The 27,100-nt window shown below is 43.0% G+C and overlaps 1 protein-coding gene and 1 non-coding gene across 2 annotated transcripts in view; one reads left to right on the plus strand and one right to left on the minus strand.

Annotated features, from left to right (window-relative positions):
* The window catches only part of kcnh3 (potassium voltage-gated channel, subfamily H (eag-related), member 3), a 547,160-nt gene that overhangs the window by 487,865 nt on the left and 32,195 nt on the right, over nucleotides 1-27,100 (minus strand). The gene's annotated exons all lie outside the window — the stretch shown is intronic.
* LOC145350433 (U2 spliceosomal RNA) lies at nucleotides 5,189-5,387 on the plus strand. The gene has a single exon (XR_013888208.1). It is a non-coding gene; the product is annotated as a U2 spliceosomal RNA (small nuclear RNA).

The following is a 27,100-nucleotide window of genomic DNA, read 5'->3' on the forward strand; positions in this document are numbered from 1 at the left end:
TTCACTCATTGCAAGCCAGAAGCTTTAGAGTATTTGTCCAGAATGTCCCAGAGCAGACAATGTCTCTCACCTTACAGTTCAGCAATGCTTCTCTGCAAGTTATCCTCTAGATAAGGTGGGAGGTCCTGTTTTCCAGTGTTGGCAGCAGAGGCCCTCTCATCTCACCTGGGTGGAAATGGTAGCAGAGGTTAGTACCCGTGGGACTCACAAAAAGCACCCAACAGTGCAAGAAAAGGGATAAATTATCTGATGGTCTCTATTAGGATGAGTGGCATTGTTTACTCACTGCAAAATGTCTCTCAATGATATCAGTCAATGCAAGCGTGCTTTGCAGAAGTTTGGGTTGCTGGACTCAGCAGCAGATGGGACTTGTGCACTGAAAGTGTAGCAACCACTTCATGCTCTCAGTTGCAAGATATCCTGTTAGTTATTCACTTACTGGGGAGTCTCAGGAGCAAACAGACATGCATGCTCCCAAACTGCTCATGCACCCATGGAGACGGCACTCAATCATTGTGTGCAGGATAAAATTGCACACAACCAGAAGGGAGTGGTCCAAGATGTTGATGGCATTCCAGATATCAGAGTGCTCAACACCTTTGAAGAGGAAGATGCTTAACTAGCTGGAGAAGCCAGGGACCATGCTTATACCAAAGGGGAAACAGGACTCCCTTAGGCAGCCAAAGAGTGTACCTTGAGTCTACTGCTGCAGTTGTCAGATGCGCTGACAAAGTAAGACATTGGTTGGAATTCTCCAACCTTGTCCATGGCTGGGATTCTCTGGTCCTGTTACTGTGTATGGAGATTTGGCTCAGTTCTTGCTCGTGGCAGTAGTGGAGCATGTGAGATTGAACAATTCCTGCCATTGTTTAGATAAGAAAGCCTGCTTTGGCATTCATTAAATCTGTCTCTTCTCCATTGCAGGCACCTGCAAGAAAATGAGGAGGAAAAGAAGGCAGCCTACTCAAAGTTTATCCCCAAACCCACTTCAAAGGATGATTACTCAGAATCATCTTGACTGTTCCTCCTGACATTGAGTCCTCCTGTTCTCAAAACTCGCCATAACCTGACTTTGCATGTGCTCCCTGTCTCCCCCACGAGACCAGCTCTTCCACCCTACCTGATTCAATGTCCCATTCTGAATGTGACTGTATCCTCTGCCTCCCAGTACCATCCATCAATTCTTTTGAACTTAAATATTAAGCTCAATGATCCCACACTTTAGATTCATATCTCTATGACACTCAGTGCCCAGACAGGCCATCCACCACCATACAACAGGAACAATGCATGCATGATATGCTTACCCTTTGAAGGAAATCCCAAACAACATGGCTTCTTTCCCCAGATAACCTCCTAAATGGGTCCAGATATCTGGCTTTCTTCCCTGGACACTGTACCTGCATCTATCCAACCCCTTGCTGACCTTGCCTCCTCCACACAGCATTGAGATCAGGTACCAGTAGCCCAAACAAATTTACAAGCAGTCCCCAAGAAGGCTATTCAGTCCAAAGTCCAGGAGTATATCTACTTGCTTCCATTATATGTCATTTTAATATGAACATTTGAAGTTCTCGCTGGTGGAGAATTTAATTTGGAGGGGCAACTTAATTCTTAATTGCAAAAATTTACTCCACCATCAAGAAACTCAGCCGAGAAGACTTCCTTCGGGAAGGCCCACTGCTACTCTTACGTGCCTGAGTGGCACAACATGTATGTAGCTGGTCTTCAATGTATGACTCTCACTAACTCTCCATTGACAGTTGAGACCCTGACAGCGCCACAAGATTTCACCCAATGTCTAGTGAACTAGAGATATGCATGCAAAGTGTGCATACCATTTTGTTACCAAACTGGCATCTGTTGCAACAAAACTATGGGTGCTATGGAGTTCAATTTTGCAGTCGAAATTATTTAATCCAAAGTGCTATTAAGAAAATATTAAATAAATAGGAAACTAGAGTAGAGAAAGATTCACTACTTTTTCAGCTGCATTTTTAGTATTCGTGTTGTGTCCTTTAGCCATCAACCTAATGACAAAGTACAATACAAAAAATGGACAAATGACAGAATTGTTAAAGCACAGAAACAGGCCATTCATCCAGTCATTTTTGTGCCGGCTCCCCCATCTTCTCCCCATAGTCTTTGGATGTAATACAGAACAATGTCATATAAAGAAGATCTCACAAATGTTAATACACAGGTCAGATACTCCAAAAGTGTTTTAAGTTAGACTAGACCCCAAATTTTACATTTGATTTTGGTATGGGTGAATATAAGATGTGTGCTTCACTCCAGGTATGATTCAAATGGCCCACCAGGAAGCTTTTATCAAAAAGTTTATTTAAACACACAATTAAAATATAACAAAAAGAATTAGCATAACTTTTACAAACATGGCACATTCTAATCCCTAACAGCTGGCTTTCTCTGCTGTTTCAAGTAAAACATCATCCAAAAGACATACACCCTTCTTCAGACTTCGCACAAAAAGCAAGAATGCTCACAAGATACTAGACCTTCAGCTTTGTAACACCTACGCTCAGAAATCCAGGCCAACTGTTTGTAGAGAAGATATCCTCTAAACAGCCTGTAATAACTCCATGGAGGCAAAAGTTCCATAACCAAGTTACTTCATTTACACCATACATCTATATACAATTAGTTCTCCAGTTGCTCCCTGCTGAATGTAGACTGGGAGTCTGACACACCTGCTTTAAATAGGGAGCATGAGGCTCCCTGATTTAACCATCAATTGGAACGCATCAGTTTTTTTTCTCTTTTTCTTCTTTTCTCCTTATTATCAGGGTCGATAATACACCCCAGCCTTCGCGGTGCCCAGTGGGAAAGACTCATCAGGTAGTTCTCTCTTGTACGTAACAAGTGAAACAAACTCAAATTAACTTAGGGACAAATTAAGAGGGACAGCCCCCCAAAAAGGAAGGGGGTTGGCCCGAACAGCAGCCAAAGTCCAAAGGAAACTTAAAACATTAAATCAAAATGTGGTTATCAGGGTCTATAACACACCTCAGCCCCTGCGGTGCCCAGTGGGCATGAAAGGCGTCAACTGCACCCGTGAACACTGCATGCTCCCTCTCCAGGGACACCTGGCCGCGAATGTAGCCACGGTAGAGGGGCAGACAGTTGGGATGGACGGATCAGGTAGTTCATACTTTAGCAAGCCAACCTCATTAGCTTGGCTGAAGTCACCACACAGCCAAACTTCAGAGAGATAAACTTAATTTCATGCAGCTTCCAAAAAAAAACCACAAAGAGAAACTCCAACTCCAGAGAGAGGGGATACATACTGTTGTTTCTCTCCAATTCAAGCTATTACTGAAAATGAAACTAAAAACTGGATTTTTCTGTGAAGGATTGCTGGCCCTAGCCACATGACATATCCTGTCAATCACCCCCAATCCTCTCTGCAATCTGAACAGACCATTAAAAGCAGAGAACAGTGCATTAGTCCAGATTAAAATCATCATATCAATTATACTGCCTCAGCAACAATAAAGACAGCAGCTACAGACAACATGATGCCGACAAATTGCCAAAGATTGCAGAAACTTGCTGCAGAGAAACATGATTAAAATACATTTCTTAAAGGTACAGTATCAACACACAATGACTGATTAAAACACAAAGCTTTCAAGTTGTACTTCTCTGGTGGCCTTCTACCAAAGAGTAAAATACTGTATCTAGAAAAGATTTATTAAAACAAAAATAAATACAGTAGAGCCCGATCCATTTAGGAGGATTATGTGTCAGTTTCAATATAAGGGAATTGTCTCCAAAATTCTGAAACTCTTAAATATTAATTGTCAAAATCCAAATTTGTGGAGGTGAGAAAACAGAATCAAGACCTCACCTCACACAATGTCTTTGCAGCTTCTCTGCACTCCATTTTAATACTGCTTTCAAAGGCATAGCTTTATAGTTAAACATTTATTAAAGTAGACATAAGTACATATGATGTTTAAGGGAATGTTACAAGATGGTTGTTGTTGTACTGTTTTTAATTTTTAATCCCTCAAGGGTTGGGGGCTATGGAAAGTAATGCAACGCTTGATCTTTGGGTTTGAAGTCAGCTCAAATTAATGATAAGCACTTGGACTCCTGTGTCACAGCTCACGTAGTACATAACTGTGTTAAGATTGTAATGAGGCGTCAGGCTTCATTCAATTATATCCTTGTTCTTTTTCCCTACTCTATCCATATGCAATGTTTCATATGGAAAAAGGTACAAAGTTCACATTTGAAAATGATAACAATGTTAACATACTAATAATGTTTGTAAAAAATCTTTACTAATTACTGGGCAATTATTGCAGGTTTTATAAATACTATTTGCTTCTTAATACAGTTAACCCTTTTAAAATGAATGATTGAAATTGATAGATTTTAAATTATGCTGTTTAACAGATAACTAAATTAACCCTTTAAAAATGCAATTAGAATTGAATTACACAGGGATTAGAATATTTGGAGCGAGACTGTTTCAAAGATGGCTCAAAAGGATGCTGGAGGCAAAAAGAAAGCTTGGGACTATTGGAAATTTCGAAATTAAAAGAAGCCAGAAGTTCTGGAAATACATAACAAGTCTGTCAATAGAGAAAAAAATAGGTGCACATTTCAGGCAAAGATCCTTTGTAAGTTTAGCTGAAGAATTTCCACCTAAAACATTAACCCTTCTTCTCTGGCAGTAACAAATGGACCATTTGTTGCAACTATCTCTCATTTTCTTTTCCATTGATGTATATGTCATCCAAAGTAAAAATTATCCCCAGTGTATTGTTGGCATTTCATGTTTTTTTTTAAAGAATAATACTAGCCTTTACCAACCTTTTTTTCCCTGTATCACTGCTTGTTGTTATCATTGCATGATGAACTAGAATTAAGTTTACAATCTGGCAGTCTGAGGGACATGAGATAACATGTATCTGAAGTAGCGAATTCACTGAAACAATGAATCAATTATAGTACTTCTGCCAATATCAGCTGAACTGGCGAATCTTGCCAAAAGTGTCATTAGTATTACAGCTGGTTCATGATGCAGAGCGATGCGGGTTCAATTCCTGTACCAGCTGAGGTTATTCGTGAACGCCTGCGTTCTTGATCTTACCCCTCATCTGAGGTGTGGTGATCCTTGGGATGGTCATTTTGGAGTATGGTAACTTTGCCTTTGATCACTTCTTGGTCTTTTGGCTAAGATCAAGTGTAGTATTGAAATGCTGTGCTTGGTTGAAGTCATTAGGTTACATTTTAGCTTCATTTGAAGCAATTTTTAAAAGCAGCATCTTGGCCTTTTGGCTAATATGCAAATGAGATCAAGCCTTGGAGGAGGAGCTATGCCTACTTCAATCAGCTTGGATCATGTATATCAAGCCCAAGGCAGGAGGTGAGAGTCCTGTCTTGTCAGCTTGGATCAGGAATGTCTCAACTTGTTGGGACTCTGAATTGGACTTGATTGGATTGAATTGGAATAAAAACCAAAAGAAAGGGAAGAACTGGAGTGACTGTGTGCAGAACATGGGCTGGGGATCTGTTCCCTCTACATTTCCGCTTTAATAGGTTGGGAATCTGTATTAAAATTTCCTTACCCACCAAAATTTTCTAATATTGAATACACAGCCATTTTCCCCAAGAAATGACAAGTGCCACAAGATATTTAAAGAATGGAAAATAGGCCACCCCACCCATCATGTTCACCTCATTTTTGTCATTCACAAAGGGATAACCATTTGTTTCTCATACCCAGCCTTGGTGCAACAGTTGACAATGTGGTGCAACAGCGCGATTCTTCCAACCTGCTGTGCTGGGTGAATCAAGAAGATTGATTCACAACTGGCATTCAGCTGATTGCGACTCTCTCAAGCCAATTTTTTTTTAATGTAATCAGTCTTGCACTGGAAATCAGTGCAAGGCTGATACAAATATCGAAATTGACATTACAATATCAAATGCGAGCCCAGGACAGTGACCTCCGGACTCGTTAATATCTCCCAACCCGGCAGGAGAGGTTCACACCAGCGGGGATTAAAGATGGTCCCCATCAACAATGAGCAGGCATAATTATCCTGCTGGTTGGGACAGAGGCCATTGAAGCTCACCCGGGAGATCGGGGGCAGGGGATGGCCCTTGGGCAGTGCCAGCCTGGCAGTGTGGCACTGCCCACCACTGAATGCCAAGGGGGTGAGCCAGAGGGACCGGGGCTGATTGGTGATGGTGGGGGAACCTGCAGCATTAGCAATTGGTAGGATTGGGAGGGAGGGGGCGATCAGAGCTGCACATGGGGGTAGTTGGGCTTCTCATGGGGTGGCGGGGTCAGGCTGGACATAGGGCTAGGGGGTTCACAGAGGCCGGCGGTTAGGGCAATAGGGGGGCGGGAGGTAATGGAAGCCAGCAATTCAGGCAGGGAGTATCATGGAAGCTGATGATCAGGGGGTGGAGGGGTATCACAGAAGCCAGCGATCGGTTGGGGGAGGGGAGACAGTATTGAGAAGCCAGTAATCGTAAGGCTGGCGATCGTGAGGCCAGCAATGGTGGTGGTGGGGGGGGGTGGAGGGGTGGTCTGCACTAATCTGCCCACTGACAGATTCGCACATGCGCAGTGGCCTGCTCAACGCTGATGCCTCAAGCAGGTTCAAGTTCCGCACCCCATGCCCGCTCATTGTTCCGTTGGAGCAGAGTCGAGAGGCAGCGATTTTAGCGAGTAAGGAGGCAGTAAAAAGGTGCGTTTTTTTTTTCTGTTTATTTTGCTTAACTGTTTAATTCTAGTTTCAGTTGCGAGTTTTTTCGGCGGTTTTTTTTTAAATTAGTTAGAAACCGGAAGTCGTCACTAGGGCGTCGACCGGTAGTTGTAGTTTTTTCGGGTTTAAAAGCACTCACCACTGCGAATCGGCCTCATTGTTCCGTTGGAGCAGAGTCGAGAGGCAGCGATTTTAGCGAGTAAGGAGGCAGTAAAAAGGTGCGTTTTTTTTCTGTTTATTTTGCTTAACTGTTTAATTCTAGTTTCAGTTGCGAGTTTTTTCGGCGGTTTTTTTTAAATTAGTTAGAAACCGGAAGTCGTCACTAGGGCGTCGACCGGTAGTTGTAGTTTTTTCGGGTTTAAAAGCACTCACCACTGCGAATCGGCCTCATTGTTCCGTTGGAGCAGATTCGAGAGGCAGCGATTTTAGCGAGTAAGGAGGCAGTAAAAAGGTGCGTTTTTTTTTGTTTATTTTGCTTAACTGTTTAATTCTAGTTTCAGTTGCGAGTTTTTTCGGCGGTTTTTTTTAAATTAGTTAGAAACCGGAAGTCGTCACTAGGGCGTCGACCGGTAGTTGTAGTTTTTTTTTCAAGCCCCTAACCCTATAAATTAGTCCAGAGAGGATACCCGATTCTCTACACTAGTAGAGAATCCCACCCTCCCACCTCCTCTAACCTAATTATAAGTGTGGGGAAGTTTTTTGTTATATTTTTTACTTTTTTTTGCTGTTACCTGTTTCAGGGATGGCAGTTCGGGCAGTGTGCTGTATCTCCTGTGGGATGTATGTGGTGAGGGAATCCAGTAGTGTTTCAGGGGATTTTACTTGTAGGAAGTGTCTTAGATTGAAGCTTCTGGAGGAGCGTGTTAAGGAGCTGGAGGTGGTATTAGATGAGCTCCGCGTAATTCGTGAGGCTGAGAGAGACATTGATAGGAGTTTTAAGGAAATAGTCACTCCTAGTAATCAGTCTTGGGTCAATGTCAAGAGGAGGGGAAAGAAGCATGTGGGAGGAGAATCCCCTGGGGCTGTTCCCCTCCAAAATAGGTTTTCGGTCCTGGAGGCTACAGTTGAGGAAGCATCAACTGGGGATAGCCAGAGGGAGCAGGACTCTGGGGGTGAGCCTATTGTAAAAGCTCAGGTGTCTAGGGGATGCAAGAGATTGGGCCTCGTGATTGGGGACTCTACAGTTAAAGGGATGGATAGGAGAGTTGGTAGTAAGGGTAGGGATTCAGGGCTGGTGTGTTGCCTACCAGGGGCTGGGGTCCGGGATGTGTCAGAGAGGATATTCAAGACTCTTAGGGGAGAGGGTGATCAACCCCAAGTTATCATTCATGTGGGGACACATGACATAGGGAGGCTAAGGGAAGGGGATATTAAGCAGAGTTTCATGGAGTTGGGATGGAAACTAAAGGCCAAGTCAAACAGAGTGGTTATCTCTGGACTCTTGCCTGTGCCACGGGATAGTTTAGAGAGGAATAGGGAGAGGGAAAGTTTGAACTTGTGGCTGAGGGGATGGTGCAGGAGGGAGGGGTTTAATTACTTGAGCAATTGGGGCTCATTCTGGGGAAGATGGGATCTCTATAAGAGTGATGGTATACATCTGAACCAGAGGGGAACAAATATCCTGGGGGGTAAATTTGTGAAGGCTATGCGGAGTGGTTTAAACTGATTCAGAGGGGGGGTGGGATCCTGGGTAGAGGGGGTGAAAGTGAGGGGGGCATAGAAGAGGATGGCATTGCACGGCATTGTGAGGGTGGGGCGGAGCGAGGTTTGAAATGTATATACTTTAACGCGAGGAGTATTCGCAATAAGGTGGATGAACTTGCAGCGTGGACCAGTACCTGGGACTTTGATGTTGTGGCCATTTCAGAGACGTGGATAGAGCAGGGTCAGGAATGGATGTTGCAGGTGCCAGGGTACAAGTGCTTTAGTCGGAGTAGAGAAGGAGGTAGAAGGGGGGGTGGAGTAGCATTATTGGTCAAGGACTATATCACAGTGTCAGAGAGGAAGTTTAATGAGGATTTGTCTGTTGAGGTAGTATGGGCAGAAATTAGAAATAGGAGAGGAGAGGTCACCCTGTTGGGAGTCTTTTATAGACCTCCAAAAAGTTCTAGAGAGGTTGAGGAAAGGATTGCAGAGACGATCCTGGTTAGGAGTGAAAGTAATAGGGTAATTGTTATGGGGGATTTTAACTTTACTAACATTGATTGGAATAGCTATAGCTCTAGCTCGTTAGAGGGGTCAGTTTTTGTTCAAAGTGTGCAGGAAGGTTTTTTAACTCAATATGTAGATAGGCCAACTAGAGGTGAGGCTATATTGGACTTGGTGCTGGGAAATGAGCCAGACCAGGTGCTAGACTTGGAAGTTGGTGTGCTTTTTGGTGATAGTGACCACAATTCGGTTACGTTCACCTTAGTGATGGAAAGGGATAGGCATGAACCTCGGGTCAGTAGTTTTAGCTGGGGGAAGGGTAACTATGAGGCCATTAGGAGAGAATTAGGAAGCATTGGTTGGACTAGGAGATTACAGGGACTAGGAACGTCTGAAATGTGGAGTTTGTTCAAGGAGCAGCTACTGTGGGTCTGTGATAGGTATGTCCCTGTCAGGCAAGGAGGAATTGGTAGGGCTAGGGAACCGTGGTGCACGAAAAAAGTTGATTTGTTGGTTAGGAAGAAGAAGGAGGCTTATGTTCGGATGAGGCTTGAGGGCTCGGGTAGTGCAGTAGAAAGCTTTAGATTGGCTAGGAGGGAGTTGAAGAGGGAGTTAAGAAGGGCTAGAAGAGGGCATGAGATGACTTTGGCTGATAGGATTAAGGAGAATCCTAAGGCGTTCTATAGGTATGTCAAGAATAGAAGGTTGGTCAGGGCAAGATTAGGGCCAGTTACAGACAGTAGGGGGAAGTTGTGTGTGGAACCGGAAGAGATTGGAGAGGCATTGAACCATTATTTCTCTTCGGTGTTCACACAGGACGATATGAATGTAGCTGAGGAGGTCACTGGGGTGAAGGGGTGTAAAATAGAAAGTATTGTAGTTGATACAGAGGATGTGTTGGATATTCTAGAAGGGTTGAAAATAGATAAGTCCCCTGGTCCTGACGGGATTTACCCTAGGATTCTATGGGAGGCAAGAGAGGTGATTGCAGAGCCACTGGCTCTGATCTTCAGGTCGTCGTTGGTCTCTGGTGTAGTACCGGATGATTGGAGGACAGCGAATGTTGTCCCATTGTTTAAGAAGGGGAGCAGAGACTTCCCTGGGAATTATAGACCAGTGAGTCTTACTTCTGTAGTGGGCAAGGTTTTAGAAAGAATTATTAGGGATAGGATTTATAGTTATTTGGAGAGTAATGAATTGATTAGAGATAGTCAGCATGGTTTTGTAGCGGGAAGGTCGTGCCTTACTAACCTTATTGAGTTCTTTGAGAAGGTGACCAAAGAGGTGGATAGGGGTAAGGCAGTAGATGTGGTATATATGGATTTTAGTAAGGCGTTTGATAAGGTTCACCATGGTATGCTTCTGCAGAAAATGCAGATGTATGGGATTGGTGGTAATTTAGGTACTTGGATCAGGAATTGGTTAGCAGATAGGAGACAGAGGGTGGTGGTTGATGGTAATTATTCATCATGGAGTTCGGTTACGAGTGGTGTGCCTCAGGGATCTGTTTTGGGGCCACTGCTGTTCGTAATCTTTATTAATGATCTGGATGAGGGTATAGTTGGGTGGATTAGTAAGTTTGCTGATGACACCAAAGTCGGAGGTGTGGTAGATTGTGAGGAAGGGTGTCGAAGTTTGCAGGGTGACTTGGACAGGTTGCAGAGCTGGGCCGCGAGGTGGCGGATGGAGTTTAATGCGGAGAAGTGTGAGGTAATCCATTTCGGTAGGAATAACAGATGTGTTGAGTATAGGGCTAACGGGAGGACTTTGAATAGAGTGGAGGAGCAGAGGGATCTAGGTGTATGTGTACATAGATCCCTGAAAGTTGGGAATCAAGTAGATAAGGTTGTTAAGAAGGCATACGGTGTCTTGGCGTTTATTGGTAGGGGGATTGAATTTAGGAGTCGCAGCGTCATGTTGCAACTGTACACAACTCTGGTGCGGCCGCACTTGGAGTACTGTGTGCAGTTTTGGTCCCCACATTACAGGAAGGATGTGGAGGCTTTGGAGAGGGTGCAGAGGAGGTTTACCAGGATGTTGCCTGGTATGCAGGGGAGGTCCTATGAGGAGAGACTGAGGGATTTGGGGTTGTTTTCACTGGAAAGAAGGCGGCTAAGAGGGGATCTTATAGAAACATATAAGATGATTAGAGGTTTAGATAGGGTGGATGGTGATAGCCTGTTTCCTCGGATGGAGAAATCTAGCACGAGGGGGCATGGCTTTAAATTAAGGGGGGGTAGTTATAGGACGGATGTCAGGGGCAGGTTCTTTACCCAGAGGGTGGTGAGGGACTGGAATGCCCTGCCTGCTGCAGTTGTAAATGCGCCTAGTTTGGGGGCGTTTAAGAGATTGGTGGATAGGTTTATGGACGAAAAAGGAGTGGTTTAGATTAGTGGGTCAATGTTTTTTTTTAAAAATAAGACTGGTCGGCGCAACATTGTGGGCCGAAGGGCCTGTTCCGCGCTGTAATGTTCTATGTTCTATGTTCTATGTTCATCAGTGTGAAACCCTCAGCGGATTCTGTGATGCACAGATTCCCAGAAATTCATTCCACTCAGTTCATCCAAAAAATGGGTGGGCACTTAGTATGTTTTGGAAGAATCACCCCCATAAAGTTTAAATTCTGGAGCTTGAAAAATCAACTGGTTAGGCCTAATTTAGTTTGTTTTTCATAAAATTCTTTAGATTTTCAACTACCATCACAGAGACATCTGCCAGTCTACCTGAGGTGTAAAAGGCACAGATCAAATACATTCTCACTCAGGATAAAGGGGTCTGAAGAAGCATCATGCAGACTTGAAACGTTAACTCTGTTTCTCTCAGAGATGATGCCAAAACTGCTGTCAGCTTCAGAAAGCAGAGTGTGGAACGATCAGAATGTAGTTAAATATGCCATGGTACTCACCTTTCCGACCTTGATTAGTTCATTAAACCCTTTTAGAACTGAATCCAGGAACATGATGCCACACTCCTGCGGCCCATCTCTAGAATGATTGCTAGCCACATCTTCCTACTTTATTCCAATCAGTAGGGAACAGTATCTCCCTCTGAGCCTTAAAGGCCTCAGTCTCTCATCAAGGAAACATCACTAAAGCAAGGCACAAAATTAAAACACTGGGCTCCGTTTTTAATTGTTCCTTCTTTTGATCTCCCTCCTCCAGAGTCCATCAACTATCATTTTTTTCTGTGTCCCTTTAAGTACTTACTGGAGCTCAAATTGATTCGTGAAGGCTCTCATCATACTTCTCTACCTAATTAATTGGAAACCCAAATGTCAGGTGCAAATATAGTAGCTGCAGTAACTTTTAGATTTCCTTCACACCACTAGGCACTCCCTAACAATACCACCAGCCCCACCAACCTAAGTTAATTGATTCTCTCCTGACAGACAACCAGACCGCTCCTTGGGCATACATTGGCAGAGTTCAATAGGATCTCTGCCAAAATCGCCATCATCTCCCATGCAGAATCCAGTCATAAACAAGGCATATTAATTTTCATTCATCACAGCCATGGCAAAATAGTCAAAGTAAATTAAACAGCTGAAATTGACAGATGTTAAACATATAAAAATACTTATAAGAAGCATCTAATATGTTTACACAGTACATAAATAAATGAGAAGTACACAGAGTTGTTGAGTAAACATAAAGATATATAAAATCTGAAATTATATTCTTTAATTGTCAACCTTAAATTGTGTTCAGAAACAAACAAATATCTGTTGTCTAATACAACAGAACAATAGCTCTAGTGTGCAAGTAAAATAAAATATAAATTGAGTTTGAAAGTTTTCACTTTTATTTTTGGAATATTTTTTGATAATCTAAAAATCAGGCTTGTCAGGGACGATGTAAGAAAATACTTCTTCACTAAATTTGAAACTTTCTTCTGCAACAGCAATTGATGCCAGAACATTTTTTAATTTTAAAACTGAGATTGATTTTTTTTATTAGCCCAACGTTTTAAGGGAGGAGGACCAAAGTGTGTCGTTAGATCACAGCTGAGCTGTGATCTCATTTAATGGCAGAACAGGCTCAAATGGCCTCCTTCTGTCAGTATGTGGCTGGATTTTCCTCTCTACAGAGACTTCATGGCAAATCTGAGAGACAAAAATGTACCTTAAAGTAGATTTTCCAACTAAATTCTGGCATCAGGAAAAGTCAAAGCAATGTGGCTCTTCTACAGAATAGTGGGACTGTGTCTCATCTTCAAATATTATAATATAACAATATCTATGTAATAAAATTTAAGGATTGCTTTTATTACTTAGTCCTTCCAATTGATCTTGGCCGAACATAAAAGGTTATTGGTACACGTTTCTAGCAATAGAAAGTGAGCAAGAGTTAGCATTCCAGCCATTTAACTCTCTTTAGCCTGGGGCCATTGAGCCTGTTCGTACAGTCTTATGAAAATAGAAACATAGAAAACAAGAGCAGGAATAGGCCATTCAGCCTTTTGAGCCTGCTCCACCGTTCATTATTATCATGGCTCATCATCCAATCAAAAGCCTGACCCTGCCCATTGCAATATCCTTTGATCCCCTTTGCTTCAAGAGCTACAGATAAATCCTCTGTGAAAATATTTTAGCCTCAACTGCGTACTGTGGTAGCAAATTCCACAGGCTTACCGCTCTCTGGGTGAAAAAAATTCTCCTCATGTTTATCCTAAAAGGTTGACCCCATATCCTTAGACTATGACCTCTGGTTTTGGATCACCATCAGGACCATCCTTCCTGCATCTACTTTTTATAGTTGTGTTAGAATATTAGTGGTTTCTATGAGATCCCCTCGCGTTCTTTTAAATGCCAGCAAATTCTGACTCAATCTCTCCTCATACATCAGTCGCGCCATTCCAGGAATCAGTCTGGTAAACCTTCTCTGCACTTCCTCTATAGCAAGAATGTCCTTCCTCAGATAAGGAAACCAAAATTTGCCTTCTTTACGATTTGCTACACCTACATGCATACCTTCAGTGACTGCTGTACAAGGGCACCCCGGTATCACTGCATTTTCCTCTCTGTTACTTTATAACTGTTCAAATAATAATGTTTTCCAGTTTTTGCTACAAAAGTGGACAACCTCACATTTATCCATATTATACTGCATTTGCCATGAATTTGCTCAACTCACTCAAATTGTCCAAATCATACTGAAGCATCTCTGCATTCTCCTCACAGCACAACCTCCTATCCAGCTTTGTGTCATCTGTAAATTTGGAGATATTGCATTTAATTCCCTCATCTAAATTATTTATATATATTGTAAGTAGCTGGAGTCCTAGCACCAATCCCTGGAGTACCCCACTAGTATCAGCGTGCTGGACCAGAACCCAAAACTACTTTAGGACACCCGACTAGACCCTAACAATTTTTCTATTTTGGCATAAATATGAGGAATGAATACTTTCTTTCAGGAGTGATTCCACTGACAAATTAGGGATCTTTTATAGTAAGACAAACTTTATTTAATAACGTAGTTTAAATATAACTCAAACAAATGAAGCAACTTAACTGTTAACAGTTGAACAATACTTAATAATGAAAGAAAGCAACTTTACTTCTTAGCTTATCCCTGTTTCAGTTCCAAATAAGCAACATTCCTCTTAGAGACTTTAAGGTCACTTAAAATATAGTTAGCAATCATAACTATACCAATTAATGATTGGAAATAGCCTTGAAGCTTTTAGAGAGATTTTGTGGAGAGAGAGCTGCTTATAGATCTTTGTTTTAAACAAACACCAGCCAGAGCTCCAATTCCTTTCTGCAAAAACTGTTTCTTTTTCACTACAAACCCAGGAATACAAATAAGCAACATCACATGACCCTGTCAATCACTCTAATCCAAAATCCCAAACTACCTGAAGCAAACAAAAGTCCATTTACTTTACTTATTACAGCCACTTGTAAGGTTGAAGTGAGTAATTATACTGCTGTCCCAGCATCTGAGCTGTATTCCTTCCCAACATATAGACTACCTATACAATGAAGCTATATGAAGTCTGTTGATAAAAAACTGAGGTTAGAAAAGAGGAAGCATCTTAGATTGAAACAACCATTAAAGGAAATAAAAACAAACAAAGCTATTGTCTGCTGTGAAATAGTGTGGACCTGTCAATCAGAAAGGTAGTTAAAGATTCCGAAATGTGAAATTGAATGCAAACAAAGCATTTGGGCTTCTCAGCAAGGCCAGATATTTAAGAAACATAGCAGCTACTTAAAAAAGTTTGACCAGACTGAACAGATGTGGTGTAAAGAAGAAGTACTTGTGGCTTACTGGAGCATGAACTGATTAATCAACAATGAACTGTTTGATCTGCTCTGGAGCAGTCAGTCAAAGCTGTTCAAAATGCGACTCATTCAAGCTACAAAGGGGAATCTCCCTAGTGAAAGTGACATCTTGGCCATAAATCTCCACAAAAAATTCGAAGTATTGAATTTGAGGGAAAACTGCAGTAATTCACGCTGATTTTTTTGTGGGAGTTCACACTAGAATTCCCACACTCTGTGCAATGCAGAGGCCACTAGTGTGCATGTCATTAAATTCCAGGGGGCGGGGCCCCCACTGCCCTATGCCCAATGTGTAGTTTCAAGGTTTCCCTGGGCATGGGCATTTTGCCCCTTGGGCAGTGCCAGGAAGCTGGCACTACCAGGGTGCCCATGCCCAGGAGGCAGCACCCATCCACCACATAATCCCTGGAGGGGCCCTGATTGCCCCCCCCTACACTCCAGCAAGGTCATAGAGTCATAGAGGTCTACAGTTTGGAAACAGGCCCTTCGGCCCAACTTGTCCATGCCGCCCTTTTTTTTTAAACCCCTAAGCTAATCCCAATTGCACACATTTGGCCCATATCCCTCTATACCCATCTTACCTATGTAACTATCTGAATGCTTTTTAAAAAGACATAGAGATCATAGGTTGTCCTGATAGTTCACAGAAAGTGGGGAACTACTGGTATGAGACGCTAGCAGGACCAGAGAATTCAGTTCTGGGCTTGCTAATTGCATTTAAAATATATTAAAAATAAATTAAATCACTTATCTGGTCTTCTCACCAGTTTCCAGCATAGATCTGACAGCGCCAGAAATCCAGCGCTGGGAGACGCGCTCATAGCAGGAACGCATGCATGAATCCTGCGCATACGTTCGTGCTATGAGATTATCCCACCCCGCTGCATTAGAAAATTAGCACAGTTGGGTGGGAGAATTGCTCCCCCCCCCACCTTCTGTCAATCAGAGTACTTCCAAGGGGTCTAGTCACACCTGGGGTTTCTAAAATCAACCAAGGGCAATCTCTTCTGTAGAATGGAATGCTGCTGTTATTTTGAAGGTTTCCGGGTGTTCAAGGGGGCATAAATATTTATCTGACCAGGCCAATTCAAAAGTTTTATAAAACACAGGTAACAATAAATATTTATAACAAGTTGCCTTAAATCACATGCTAAGAAGAAGACAGTAGGACTAGGGGGCACAGCCTCAAGATAAAGGGGGGGCGGTTTAGAACGGAGTTGAGGAAGAATTTCTTCACTCAAAGGGTGGTGAATCTCTGGAATTCTCTGCCCGTTGAAGTGGTGGAGGCTACCTCGCTAAATATTTTTAAGGCGCGGGTTGATGGGTTTTTGATAAGAGAGGGGATTAAGGGTTATGGGGAGAGGGCGGGAATGTGGAACTGAGCCACGACAGATCAGCCATGATCTTATTGAATGGCGGGGCAGGCTCGAAGGGCTAGATGGCCTACTCCTGCTCCTATTTCTTATGTTTCTTATGTTTCTTATGAATGATCTCTAGGTTTCCCAGGGCAACAAGGGGAAGTCCAGCCAAGAGACTTCCTTGCTGGAGGACAGTCCCGAGATCAACCCTTCCCTTAGCCTAAGCCAAGTAAACCCCAGGTCACTTGGGGGAACCTCCCACCCCTGCAGACTGGCAGATGGGCACAGCACTGACCTCCTTGCTGGCCTCAGAGTCCAAAGCAAGTGGCCCACTCTGGTCAGGACCTGTACTGTTTGGTGCCTGTTGACATTCGGCTTTGGGGGAAGGAGGAGGAGCATACCAGGAGGCCCGAGCATCTGGCCTCAAACCTACTAATAATATTTAAATTATTCATGAATATTCATCAGGTGCTCAGCTGCTCGAGGTGAAAAGCTGAATGCGGCCAGCGGAGCGGGCCAGGAAACCCGGCAACAGGTTGGACGCCCAGCAAGAATCCCATTATGGCTCTCGCATCTGATTCAGCAGGCCCCAGCGAATCACCCCAATATATAAATTCAATAAATTAATTCTTTTTAACTGTTTACGAACATTCAAAAAAAAATCCTGCCAAAATCTGAAATCCATTTAAATTATAGTGCAAGCTGAAAGATGTCTGTCCAGTCAGTAGTAAGATTTTAAAAGGTTTAACAATTGCTTACTCAGTTCAATGGACCACCCACAAAGTTCTAAAACTTGGCTTCCAGGAGGCAGAAAATCTCATACTTCTTGTGATTTGAATGGCACCGCCTGCTTTATGTTGAAATAAACTGATTAACAGCAATTAAATGTGGACCTAAGTTGGCTTAGGACAAGCTGAAAATTAGAAGGAGCAAACACTGTCCTTATTTTCATTAATGAGAAATTAAAGTCAGAAGGAAATGCACTGGTAATGAGGACCCCAGAATGACGCTCAATAGAACAGCCAAAAATGTCACAAGAGGACAATATCAGATTTCAACGTAAAAATACCTGCATATCTGATTTAAGCAAATGTTATTTGCAGAGATGCCAATTGTAGAATGATATGCCTTTTGGGTAAGGCAATCCATTGAACCTTTTATAGTGCTTCTTAGGAGCAAGGAAATGTTACAAGGTATAATAAACATTCATTTCAAATAGATTTTCAAAGTTTTCATAATGTAAGTGACATTTTCAAAGCTCTGGGCTATTTCTTACTAACCTGGCAGCATTTCCACTTCCAGGTGTTATTTTCAAATTTTTGCTTATCCACAAATCACAGAGGTCCACATTCACTGTGGTTGTCCACCCCATGTAGGGTTACTACATTCACTAATAACTTTGGTGAAAGTCACTTCAATTAAAATTGGCAATCTCTTGTTCACATTTTTACTACAATTAGCAAAAGCTGAGCCAAAATTACTTTTACAGATTTCTGAAAATTTTAGTAAGGTAAACAAAGAACAGTTCTAATTCAGAATATTCTAATGTCAAATTATTTTGTGTTAATAGCAACAATATAAATCACCCACAGTGCTTGTGCCATAATTTACACGCTTCCTGTTCCTCAGAGTGACAGGTTCTCATTTCCCTATCCATAATTCTAATAAAGTAATCATGTTGCTTGAGATCTGTTCATTTTTATATGGTACTGATGGCAACTTTTATTGCCTTGGTTCTTACATCTGGCTCAGAGGGTCATGAGTTTAAGTACTAGTTTGAGACTTGGGGATTATTTTTGATGAGAAGGTGAAAACAGATGCTAAATGCTTTGCTAATAAGACTTGAAAGACTGGTCTTAACATGTAATTTTGGTCCAAATTGCTTATTACCATAATATGAACTTTCATGGAGACACTAAGTCAGACACCTTCACGTTGAGCAACCACGCGATGTTTGTGGAGCAATATATTTGAGTTCAATGCATATACTTCTAATGAAGGTGTGCCTCAGCAACTGGTTTCAGGACATCCCAGAAACTAAGGGAGAGTATGCTCAAGTGCTTAGATGTGTCACTGGAGGTTCTGGTGGAAGAGTCCAGATGAGGAAGGTTGCTTGGTACCTACAGGAAAGGAAGGGGTTCACATCACCCTCCTCTCATCTTGACCTTATCTCTTCCTCCCAATCCTCCTGCAGACCAAGGGAGATTTCTAGCAAAATGATTAAACATTTGCATTCTCCAGGTAGCTCCTGTAAGTTACAGTACTAAGCATCATTAATTCTTTTTAGGTGAAGTCCTTGGGGAGCATTTCCAGAATAAATGTTGGTGCTGTATTAACAAAGTGACCCAAAAAGTCTATCAACGTGTTTCAAAAGTCCTCTTCAAAGATGCAGCAATAGAGTCATGGAGTCATAGAGGTTTACGGCATGGAAACAGGCCCTTCAGCCAAATTGTCCATGCCACTCTTATCTTTTTTAAACTCCTAAGCTAATCCCAATTGCCCACATTTGGCCCATATCCCTCTATACCCATCGTACCTATGTAACTATCTAAATGCTTCTTAAAAGAGAAAATTGTACCCACCTCTACTACCACCTCTGGCAGCTTGTTCCAGACACTTACCACCCTCTGTGTGAAAAAATTGCCCCTCTGGACACTTCTGTATCTCTCCCCTCCCACCTTAAACCTATGCCCTCTAGTTTTAGACTCCCCTACCTTTGAGAAAAGATATTGACTATCTACCTTGTCTACGTCCCTCATTATTTTATAGATCTCTGTAAGGTCACCCCTCAGCCTCGTACGCTCAGAGGAAAATAGTCCCTGTCAATTCAGCCTCTCGTTATAACTCAATCCACCAAGTTCCGGTAGCATCCTAGTAAATCTTTTCTGCACTCTTTCTAGTTTACTAATATCCTTTCCAATAATAGGGTGACCAGAATTGCACACAGTATTCCAAGTGTGGTCTTACCAATGTCTTGTACAACTTCAACAAAACATCCCAACTCCTCTATTCAATGTTCTGACCAATGAAACCAAGCATGCTGAATGCCTTCTTCACCACTCTGTCCACCTGTGACTCCACTTTCAAGGAACTACGAACATATATCCCTAGATCTCTTTGTTCTGTAACTCTCCCCAGTGTCCTACCATTAACTGAGTAAGTCCTGCCCTGATTCAATCTACCAAAATGCATTACCTCGCATTTGTCTAAATTAAACTCCACCTGCCATTTGTCAGCCCACTGGCCCAATTGATCAAGATCCCATTGCAATTGAGATAACCTTCCTCACTGTCCACCATGTCATCAATCTTGGTGTCATCTGCAAACTTACTAACCGTGCCCCCTATATTCTTATCCAAATTATTAATATAAATGACAAATAACAGTGGGCCCAGCACTGATCCCTGAGGCACACCGCTGGATACAGGCCTCCAATTTGAAAAACAACTCTCTCCAACCACCCTCTGGCTTCTGTCAAGAAGCCAATTTTGTATCCGTTTAGATACCTCACCCTGGATCCCGTGAGATTTAACTTTATGCAACAACCTACCATGCGATACCTTGTCAAAGGCCTTACTAAAGTCCATGTAGACAACATCAGCTGCACTGCTGTCATCTAACTTCTTGGTTACCTCTTCAAAAAACTCAATAAATGAACAATAAAAGGTGATAAACCTTAAATAATGACCAGTTGTCAGCAATGATGTTTTTACTCCAAGCTGCAAAATGTTTATCAAGAAACTAACATGCATTTTTTTAAAAATCAATCATGGGATATGGATGTTGCTGGCTAGGGCAGCATTTATTGCCCATCCCTAATTGGCCTTGATGTGGTGATTGTGAGCTACCTTCTTGGATTGCTGCAGTCCATATGGTGTAGGTAAACCCACAGTGCTGATGGTAGGGATGGGGGAAAAGAGTGTGAAGGGGCGCGAAATAGACCGTGGAGTGCAAAAAAAGAGTGTGGGGGAAAGAACACAGGAGGCAAAAGAGAATGTAGAGGGGCAAAGCAGAGCATTGGGGCAAAAGAGAATGCCAGGTGGAAAAAAGAGCGCAGGAGGTGAAAGAGAGCATGGGGGGGTGGGGGGGAATGGGGGCAAAACAAAACCCGGGCAGTGATAGATAGAATGGGGGTGAAAGAATGAGAGCAGGGGGAGAAAGAGAGTGCAGAGAGAAGAGAGAGACAGCAATAGGGTTAGGAAGGAAAGAGAAAGTCGGGGGGGAAGGAAAGTGAGTGGGGGGGTGGAAGAGAGAGCAGAGGATGAGAGAGAAAGCATAGAGGGCAAAAGAAAACATAGGGGCAAAAAAGAAATGTAGGAAAAGGGGCAGGGCAGGGGAAGAGAATGGGGGAAGAGGGAGAGCGCAGGGGAAGAGCGTGGAGGAAGAGAGAGAGCACGGGGGAAGAGGGACAGTGCGGGGGAAGAGGGAGAACGGGTGAAGAGAGAGTGGGGAGGACGAGAGAGAGAGAGCAGAGGACAAGAGAGAGAGAGAGCAGAGGAAGAGAGAGACAGAGCGTGAGAGCGGAGGAAGAGAGAGAGAGAGGGAAAGAGAGCACTGGGAGAAGAGAGAGTGCAGTAAGGGAGGGGGACAGAGAGCAGGAGGGGAAGAGATAAAGATCAGAGATCAAAGAGAGAGAGACTTGGAAAGTGAGACAGCTGGGTGTGAAACAGAGAAAGCTGTGATGAGAGAGGACATGCAGAGAGGGAAGAAAGTGTGGCAGGGGGGAAAAGAGAGGGCCAGAGGGGAAGAAAGGGTGGGGGGAAGAGAGAGGGTGGGGAAGACAGAGGGCGGTAGAGGTGAAAGAAAGAGAGAGAAGGGGAAAGAGAGGGTGGAAGGGGGAAGAGAGAGAGAGATAGCAAGGGTGGCCAGGCTAAAGAGAATTGTGAGGCAGAGATAGTTAAATAGGGATAGAGAGAGGAATTCACTTTAAGTTCTTAGCTGTCATGGATTGAGGATGTAAGATGTGCTAAACTGTTTTATTCTCTGCTGGCAGCTTTACCTGGAATTTACAGGCCATTTGGCCTATCTCAACTATGTTGGTGTTTATGTTTCTCAAAAGCCTCCTCCCTTCGTGATCACACTATAAGGGTAGTCTTAGGCATCTTTCCATGTGTGTATCAACTTGCTTGAGTGCATATATATTAGAATCATAGAATGGTTACAACACAGAAAGAGATCATTCATCAGGTAGGGTGGGATTTTCTAGCCAATCCTGCCGTTGGGTTCTTCTAGGGTCCCGCTGCTGGCATCCAGGTGTCAACAATGTGAAACCCTGTTGACAACAACAGGATGAGAAGATCCTGCCACCGAATAGTGGGTCACCTCCACCGCCACAAAATAAGCCATCGTGGAAGATGGGCATCGCGCCCATTGCCTTTGTCTCAGTCCTCTGCAACAGCAACTGTCTCACTCCTGCATCTTTTCCTTATAGTCCAGTAAATCTTTTGTCTTTTCTTTGATGTCACCTCTCCTTGCTTTTCCGACCACTTCACACTTCTCAACATTAAATTTCACCTGCTATGTGTACTTATTCCACCAGCCTGTGTACATCTTGTTGAAGTCACAGCTCACAATAATTTCAAGTCTTGCATCATCTCCAAAGTTTGAAATTCTGCCCTGTATACCCAGGTCTAGGTTATAAATATAAATCATGAAAAGCAGTGACCCCGCCATATACAATCACCCAGTCAGAAGTAAGTTTTTAACTGGATTGATATAAATAATTGAACTGGTGCGTAATGGAAAGTCTAGCTACACTAAAGACTAATGCTTCAAAATATAATTCGAAATAAAATGCCTAGTGGCACTCATATATTTCACTTAAAATGTAGTTTTATGGATGATTGGGGATTTAAATGATTACTATAGAGGAAAACAAAATAATGGATTTAGATATGATATTGTCAACACATTGTAGTGGGGAATTGTAGCAGATGGGGCAGAAAATGCAGCGGACCATAAAAAGGCCCACTGATCTTAAGAACATAAGAACATAAGAACGTAAGAAATAGGAGCAGGAGTAGGCCATCCAGCCTTTCGAGCCTGCCCCGCCATTCAATAAGATCATGGCTGATCTGTCGCTGCTCAGTTCCACTTTCCCGCCCTCTCCCCATAACCCTTAATCCCCTCTCCTATCAAAAACCCATCAACCCGCGTCTTAAAAATATTTAGCGAGGCAGCCTCCACCACTTCAACGGGCAGAGAATTCCAGAGATTCACCACCCTTTGAGTGAAGAAGTTCCTCCTCAACTCCGTTCTAAACCGACCCCCTTTTATCTTGAGGCTGTGCCCCCTAGTCCTACTGTCTTTTTTGAGCGGGAAGAGTCTTTCCACCTCTATCCTATCCATCCCATTCATCATCTTATACGTCTCAATGAGATCTCCCCTCATTCTTCTAAACTCTAATGAGTACAAGCCCAGTTTATTCAGCCTCTCCTCATAGCTCAACCCCCTCAACTCCGGTATCAGCCTAGTAAACCTCCTCTGCACTCCCTCCAAGGCCAAAATATCTTTGCGCAGGTGCGGCGCCCAAAACTGCACACAGTACTCCAGCTGCGGCCTCACCAATGCCCTATACAGCTGCAGCAAGACCTCCCTACTTTTATATTCAATCCCCCTCGCTATGAAGGCCAGCATCCCATTCGCCTTCCTGACCACCTGCTGCAGCTGCAAGCTGGGTTTTTGCGACTCATGCACAAGGACCCCAAGGTCCCTCTGCACCGTCGCCTGCTGCAGTTTTTCGCCCCGTAAGTAATAGTCCTTCCTACCATTCTTCCTACCAAAGTGGACCACCTCACACTTGCCAACATTAAATTCCATTTGCCATTTCCTGGCCCATTCGCCCAGCCTATCTAGATCCTTCTGTAGACTCTCCACATCCTCCGCACAATTTGCCGTTCCCCCAATCTTGGTGTCATCAGCAAATTTCGACACCATACACTCGGTTCCCTCCTCCAGATCATCTATATAAATGGTAAAAAGCTGAGGCCCCAGCACCGACCCCTGGGGCACTCCACTAGTCACCATCCGCCAATCCGAATAGCACCCATTGACCCCCACTCTCTGCCTCCTATTTGACAACCAATCCTCTATCCACGCTAACACCCTACCCCCAACTCCATGTCCCTCGACCTTCTGCAATAACCTCTTGTGAGGTACTTTGTCAAACGCCTTCTGAAAATCTAGAAAGACCACATCCACCGGCTCTCCTCTATCCACCGCCCTAGACACATCCTCATAGAACTCCAGTAAATTTGTCAGACACGACTTCCCTTTAATGAAACCGTGCTGCGTCTGCTCTATCAAGCAATTCCCTTCAAGATGCCTCGCAATTTCCTCCTTAATGACAGATTCTAACATTTTACCTACCACAGACGTTAAACTAACCAGCCTATAATTCCCCACCTTTTGCCTGGCACCCTTCTTAAACAACGGCGTAACATTAGCCATTTTCCAATCATCCGGCACTTCCCTGGAATCTAGCGACGTCTGGAAAATAACCACCAAGGCATCCACTATCACCTCCGCCGTTTCTTTCAGAACCCTCGGATGCATTCCATCCGGTCCTGGGGACTTGTCCACAATCAGCCCCTCTAGTCTGTCGAGCACCGCCTCTCTAGTAACAGTAATGTCATTAAGACCCTCCAGTCCTACCACCTTTCCATCGCTAACATCCGGCAAATTATTCACGTCCTCCTCCGTGAAGACAGAAACAAAAAAGTTATTCAATACCTTAGCCATATCCCCATCCCCTACCACTAGGTCCCCTTTCTCATCCTCTAAAGGACCAACATTCACCCTAGCCAGCCTCTTCCTTTTTATATATTTATGAAAACTCTTGCTATCCTTTTTTATATTAAGCGCTAGCCCAGCTTCATAGTTTCTCCTACCCTTCTTTATCAACTTCTTTGTCAATCTTTGTTGACATTTAAACCTCTCCCAATCCTCTTCTCGCCCACTACTCTTAGCTACTCTAAATTCCTCCGCTTTTAGTTTAACACTTTCCTTCACCTCCTTCGTTATCCACGGCTTATTACCTCTCCTCCTACTATCCTTTTTGACCATCGGAATAAATTTCCGCTGAGCACCAAGAAAGATCTCCTTAAAGATCCTCCACTGCTCCTCAACAGACCCTCCCTCCAACGCGCTCCCCCAGTCCACATTTGCCAATTCTTCTCTCATCCTACCGTACTCCCCTCTGTTCAAACAAAGGACGCGTGTCCGGGAACCCACTTTCTCCTCCTCCATCTGCACCAGAAACTCCACCATACAATGATCACTCTCCCCAAGAGGATCCTTCACCACAAGGTCCCTAATTCTACCCGCCTCATTACATAGCACCAGATCCAAGATAGCTCGCTCCCTTGGGGCAAGCATGACTGGATAATCCCGTCCATTATCTTAACGCTCTTGTGCTTGAAAATTTCCAACTACACCAGTGGGCCCCAGTCTCTCAGACCGGAAAGTAAGGGGCCTAAAATATGGTAATAAATTTAATACTCTATTTCAACTGTTTAAAGTTATACAATGCATAAACCACTACTTTGAGCTTATAGAGTAAATATTCCGAAACCTCATACTGCTAATAGAGTATGCCTGTGAGGTTTGCCTTGTTGTCAATTCCCCACAAACTTTACCCTTGTCTGTTAATTAATTGTACATGTTATTTTGAAATGATCAACCATAATTTGAATTATCAATGTAAATGCCAAATTCCATAAAGTACTGTATGAAATGTTGGCAAGGTTTTGTTTCATTTTCTTCCCTTTTCTCTCCTAAAGATCTCATACAAAGGTACTGTTGTTTGGGGATCAACAGCTTTTAGGTTCCTTCGCAGCCATTGAACTGGATTTCTCAGGCATATAGACATACCCACCACACACCTCCTCCACCACCACCACACACACACACACCCACCCCCCACCCCACCAGCAATGAGTCAAAGGTTGTGGGTTGCATCCCTCTTTAGAGACTCAACCACGTAATGTAAAAGAATCTCGGATAGTGCTGTGTTTTGAAGTGCTGTCTCTCCGAGGTGACATTAAACTGCAACACAGAAGATCTCATAACACTATTTTACAGAACAATGTTTATCCACCCAACCAACATCACTAAAACAGATTATCTGTTGATTGTCCTTTGCTATTTGTGTGCAAATCGTCTACGGTGCTTCCTATGTTAAAAGTGACTATACGACAAAAGTACTTCACTGGCTGTAAAGCACTTTGAAATATCCTGAGGCTATAAAAGGTACTATAATATGCAAGTTATTTCATTGTTTCAATTATGAATGCAGCTCATTTTGTGAAGGAATATGTGTGCTAATGACAAGAAATGACTATGTGAAAGGATATATGAGACTGTAATTGTAGTTTAGTTAAATGGATCATCTTGTTGCATGGAACCATTTAATATCACGACGTGCGGTAGGGATTAAGGAATGCATCACTGTTAGCAAAGAAAAATGCAATGTTTGCAATAGCAAGACTTTTCATAATTAACCTTTAAAACTCTCTTGTCTTGTCCGTCCAACTGTTTCATCTGAATAATACAAAAGCAAATAACCTTTTAAATCTGAACAATTACATTTTACAACTTATGCTGTACAATTTTGATGTATTATTAATCCCTCCTATACAAATGGAATTCTTTGCACTGAACATTAGTGCTCAAGCCACATCTTGGGAGATGAAAGTAGGTTTAAGCCACACTCTTGTCAGTTACTGGTCTGAGCTATAAAGCAGGCAAAGTTGTAGTGATCCACCTTTAAAATTTTCTGTAAGAGAGTTTTTAGTAAGAACTCTATTATTCAATGAAGGGATGGGTAGTTCTGCCATATCCACCATCACAGATGTCAGTCCTCAGCTAATTTAGTTCACTTCAGGAGATGGCATGAAATGCCTCAACACATGAGTACAGCAAAGACTCTGTGCCCTGCCAAAATCCTGGCTATAGCACTGAAGATTTGTGATCCATAACTAGTTCTACCTAAAGCCAAGCTGCTCCAATACAGATACAACACTGGCATCTACCTGATAAAGTGGATAATAGCCCATAATTGCTGGAACTTACAAGAGGGAAAAACCTACTAGACCTCGTACTCATTAATCTGACCATCACATTCTGTTCATGATAGTTTTGGCAGACATAGCCATTACACAATCCTTGTGCAGATTAATTCCTGTCTTCACATTGATGATACCCTCCGTCAGGCTGTGTGCCACCAACATTGTGCTAAATGGGATAGATTTCAATCAGATCTAGCAACTCAAAACTGGGCATTCCCCAGGTGCTGTGGGCCATCAGCAGCAGAATAACAGAGCCACAAATTGTAACTTCATGGCTCAATACACCTCCACTTTACCATTATCACCATGCTGGAAATCAACCTGGTTCAATGAAGAGTGCAGGGGAGCATGCCAGGAGCAACACCACGCACACCTGAAAATGAGATGCTAACCTAGTGAAAATACAATGCAGGACAACTTGCATGTCAAGTAATAAAATCAGCATACTTTAGACAAAGCTAAGCAGTTTCACAAGCAATAAATCAG

Source organism: Carcharhinus amblyrhynchos, chromosome 11 (genome assembly GCF_965287045.1).
Source record: "Carcharhinus amblyrhynchos chromosome 11, sCarAmb.v2.hapA, whole genome shotgun sequence".
Classification (NCBI taxonomy): Eukaryota; Metazoa; Chordata; class Chondrichthyes; order Carcharhiniformes; family Carcharhinidae; genus Carcharhinus; species Carcharhinus amblyrhynchos.